Source organism: Diospyros lotus, chromosome 14, assembly GCF_014633365.1.
Source record: "Diospyros lotus cultivar Yz01 chromosome 14, ASM1463336v1, whole genome shotgun sequence".
Taxonomy (NCBI): domain Eukaryota; kingdom Viridiplantae; phylum Streptophyta; class Magnoliopsida; order Ericales; family Ebenaceae; genus Diospyros; species Diospyros lotus.
This window is the reverse complement of record NC_068351.1, coordinates 15,702,237-15,707,402: the sequence shown is the minus strand read 5'-3', so window position 1 is coordinate 15,707,402 and position 5,166 is coordinate 15,702,237.

Below are 5,166 nucleotides of genomic sequence, written 5' to 3'. Positions count from 1 at the left end.
AGGGAAACCAAGACGGTTATGTTCCTGTGCACACATTTTTTCCTTCGACGAACTTCCCTAGCGGATGGAATTCGACCCTCTCTCGATCTACCAAGTTATCTTCTTTGTATGAGTGGGTGTACAACCACCCCTCTGATGTGCACAAGAATAACTGTAAAGATTTAGAAAAATAAATAAATAATAAAATAAAAAATTTATATAATAAAAAAAAGAAAGTATTTAAGGAAAAGCGGAGGCGGTCGGGCAGCCCCCCCCCAGAAATCATCTCTCTCTCTCTCTCTCTCTCTCTCTCTCTTTTTTTCTCATTTTCTCTCTTGTTTCCTCTCGGATTCTTGTCGATTCCTCACGATCCAGCCGTTCGATCTTCAATCCAATTTCATTTTTACCGTTTAAGGGCCCCCGATCTACAAAGAGGTAAGTGTTTTGCTTTGATTCTTGTTGGTTTGGTCATTGTTTTCGCGAGATGTATGTATAGACGCGATGTGGGTTTTGGCTGATTGTTTAAGGTTAGATCTACGAAGATCCAACCGTTGGATTTCGTTGGTTTTGGGATATGTTGATCGGATTGCTTGAGGGTGTCGGGTGGTGGTCTCCGATTGTCAAAAATCACCGGCCACGGTGGCCGGCGATGTTGGTAGTGGGTTGTTCTTTTTGGCCAAAAGTTTGACCCTAGATCTACGAAAATCTAGCCATCCGATCTTTGTTATTTTTGGGTATGTTGGTTGCCTAGGTGCAGTGCACCTCGTGGTAGCCTCCGATCGTCGAAAAAATGGCCGGCGCCTAGCGGTCGGCAATGGCCAGATTTCGTCCCTATTTTGGCCAAAAATTAATTCTTAAATCTCTTAAAATTTGATCGTCCGATGGTTCTCACTTTGAGATATGTTGATGTTTGTGGCGAGGGCTTCGAATCGGTATGCTTGTTGACCATATTTTGCCAGCCGGCGGTGGTCGCCGGCGGCGACAGTCGGGAAGAAAAGAAAAAAAAAGAAAGAAAAGAAAAAGAAAAGAAAAGAAAAGGAAATAAAATAAATAAAATAAAATATAAAGAAAAAAGAAATGAGGGCTTTTGGGGTTGGGTATGTCAGGTTAGGTTTTGGACTAGGATGACGGGACCCGATTGGATTATAGGATGGCCCAATGTGTTGGGCATGGCTTGACCCAGTTGTGGTAGCCCTTGGGTTGGCCCACTCGGCTTGTTCTCCCTTCTTGTCGCTTGTCCGTGGACCTAGGATGACTTGGTTAGGTTGGTCCTACTACGGATATCAATGTCAGTCTAATTTGGATTCTCTTAGGTCTCCTAGAATTGGAGATGTGATTGGCAAGTCATTTTATTGATCGGAGTCTTAAGGACGAAGTCTTATTAGATGACTCAAAGCCGACCAAGACAAACCCCAAGTGCATTCTAGGCTAGCCTATGATAATGACGTGAGTTTATCCCGAATCCTGATTTCTGATGAATTCATTTTATTCTGAGGTTGGAATATTGCAATTTATTTCTTTTAAGCCATTTATTAAATTATTAATTAATTAATTATTATGTTTTAAAAATTCATCAATTGAGTTATAAATATATTTATATTTATATGAACTTTTATTTTTTTAAAATAGAAACTTTAGAAAATATTATCTATATTAAAAGAAATCTAGTTTATGAGTGAATATGGATATATATATATATTAATTTATTACAGCCTATAAGTGGGTGTGTAGTTCCACTATACACTTACGCGTAGCATGCAAGGCGAGGCATGATGACATAGTTAATGGCTAAGCTCGACGAATTTCATAACGCCAAATTTGAATATTATGCGGGCCAAGGTATAAAATAACCGATTCAAGGTGTTAGGCAATAGTTAGGATCTTCGATAATTTTATTATGTAGTTATTTTATTTTCCAAATGTGACCATCCCATTCTATTTATTGTAGGCTTGGATTCCTAGGATTTTGTTCGATCTTCTCCCCAGACTCGGACTTGAGTTATCATTTCCCAAGCGAGTAGACAGGATATGTTATGTTTACCTTATATTATGCACGTATATACTGTTTCATGCATAAAGATTATAAACTTATACTGATTTTTATATGCAGATCATAGAAAAATACTTTTAAATGTTCTAACTTGCATGAAATATTTTCATCCTACTGACATAAGCTGAAAGATACCCTAACTGATTTCTTGTCTTGAGAATGTGAAATATTGAATGATATGGTGTATTTTAGGCACCACGTGAAATGATAAATGATTATGACTTATGCTTTAAATAAGGTATCACTTGCATTATTATCAGAAGACTATCTAGTAGATTCCCTGGTGACTCACAGTAGGAAAAGATCATGGTACTATGAGGCTTGGCATGCCAAGGCCATGAAAGACACGGATAGTATGTTTCAGCACTGTTATCACGTGGGCCATTATGATATTATAGTGATGATGACGTATGTGCCAGTATATATACTTGAGTGCATGTGTGTATAGGCGTTAGGCTAGTTTCTACTAGTATGTCCTCAGAATCAGTGCATGCATCTCACATAAAAGTATAGGGGACATAGGTGGTTAGGGAACAACTTATGGGGGTTGTCTTTAGGCACCTATTTTTTCTACACTATCTTTTCCTTTGAAATCTCAAATTATTTAAACTTATGATACATATTTCTACTGTTTATACTGTTATTATGTTATTGTATCCATGATGATCATCCTAGCACTTTTATTGTATACTCTCCTAGTGGGTATGACATATCTTATACTCGCGAGTCCACAAGACTCACCCATTTTTATTAAAACATTTTCAGGGGATCATTCTTTTGAACATTGGTCCAGCAGATCTTCTGGTATGATGTCAGACCCCTTTTTGATTCCTGATGTGATATATGATGCTCTGTGAAGACATACACGTACTGTTGAGTCTGATCTTTTGTCTTTTATTTTTGTGGCACATAATTATGCCAAGGGCTCGAGATATGGGACTATATATGTATTTATGACAGCAGTGTGATGGATATTCATATTTTTGTACAGCTACTGTATATGAGATATTGTAATATTTTGTGGAAAGTTGAAATGGTATTTTACTTCATGTTTCTATATTTTGTCAGTTGTATTAATGCTTTTAGCAAATCGAGCTAGAGAAGAGGTTTACCAGTCCTGTGGGGCCGCTAGGCCTAGGGATTAGTGTCGGTCGTGACTTATCAAATTTCGGGTTGTGACAATAACCCAAGCGGACTTGTTAGGGACCGGATTAATGAGAAGTTCATATGTTTTTCTAACTCATCTTGAGGTGTAATATGGATGGCAAAACGAATGGTAGTGCACTCGCATGAAACTGTCACATAATAAAGAAAAAGTATTAATATATCACATTAAATAATGAATGTAATAAGAAAAATAAAGTCAAACCATGATACCTGCCAGCAACAACTGCATGAAGACATGGTAATTGATCAAGATCCCACTTACGACAACTACATGTCTTTATAACAATGTCAAAGATCCTATTGCCTTCTTTGGCATATTTCACGAGGAACTTGTTCCCATGTATTATAGGAATTACGCTACATCCTCGATCTAATGTTTTGCTATGGCAAAGTTGACATGTGCCACTATAGCGGAGGTAATCTCATTTCGAGTCTGACAGCAGTAGCACGTCTGTCGCTGAACTATTTTTGAAGCATATGTCTCAAAAATTCATGTGCACTCATTATAGGCAATCGAAATGTTTTCATCATGCATTTATTGATAGACTCGGTAATATTGGTGGTCATCATGGAATATCTTCTTTTCGAACAATATGCACGCGACCACTTTTCCATTCTTGCTTCCACCAATGTCAGATGTGCCTGAGGATGCATAGATTGTATTTCTGCCAAGTATGTATCACACTCTACTTGGGTATAGCTGTATGTTGCACTGTAAAATGTCTCTATCACATTTTTTCGCTGTCTACATCGTTTCTTCAAGTTTTGCTTAAGGTGGAAGAAAAAGAATATATGTGGGATGTTGGGGAAGACAAGACTCATCGCGTTCGTAATGCTTTGGTGTCGATCAGATACGATGACCAAATCCTCCGGCACGCCGATAGCCTCTCTCAATTTTCTCAAAAACTAAATCCATGATCTGTCAAACTCATCATCTCCAAATCCAAAAGCGATAGGATAAATCATCTCCTCCCCATCTTTGCAAGTGGAAACAAAAATCACCCATTTGTATTTACCTTTCAAGTGGGTGGCGTCAACGACAACAACTGGTCTTATGTAAGATCGAAAACCCTAAAGGGAAGCTCCAAGTGTGAAAAATGAATATAAGAAACAACTATTTTCATTTGTTTCTATTACTGTGATACTGCCGAAATTTGTTTCTTTCAACATGTGAAAATATGAGGGTAGCTGCTAAAATGACTCATCTACATTGCCGTAAATGAGTCTCTTTGTATGCTGTAAATATCTCCAAGCTTTAGTGTAATATCCCGGTAATTCGAGAATCATTAATGATTATTAATTTAATCAGGAGTAGCTGATAATTATTAATTTAAATTGGGAGCGATTGATAATTAATACTTCCAGTATTTATGGTGACTATTGATTATTTGTGAGTTTAGAGAAAACATTAAATTATTTGGAGTTAAATAATATTTATGTTGTTTTTAGGAAATAGAAAATTAAGGGTAATTAATTAATTTGTTTGGGAACATTTATGGAAATAAAGAAAGATTAAACTAAAATATTTGGGTGAATTTTTGGAAATTTGGGATGTAAGTGTAATAAGAGAAAAATTGGAGTCCGGGGTGTGTGTGTGAATTTCGAAAATTTCGGGGGTGCTGGTGCAAATCTCGAAAGTTGGTTGGGAGTCACCTTAAAATTAAATGGAAGCGTTTAATAGTTGAAGGCAGCATCTGGGCGAGCGGTCGTGTGCATAAGAGATCAGAGGAGTGACGCGGGTTTTGAGCCCGTAGGTGCGCGCGCGAGGGAGGATTTTGGCTAGAATTTTTCAGCCATTCCTTACCCAAAACGGCGTCGTTTTGGGCAAGGCGATGGACATCCCTTGGCTGCCACGTGCGCTGGTGGCTCACTCTTTTGCCTTTTTAAAGGGTAATTTCAACATGCTCTAGGAGCTATTTTAATAGCAAATGAGGGAGAAAATTTCAGAGAAGAAGAAGGCATGCCAGTGG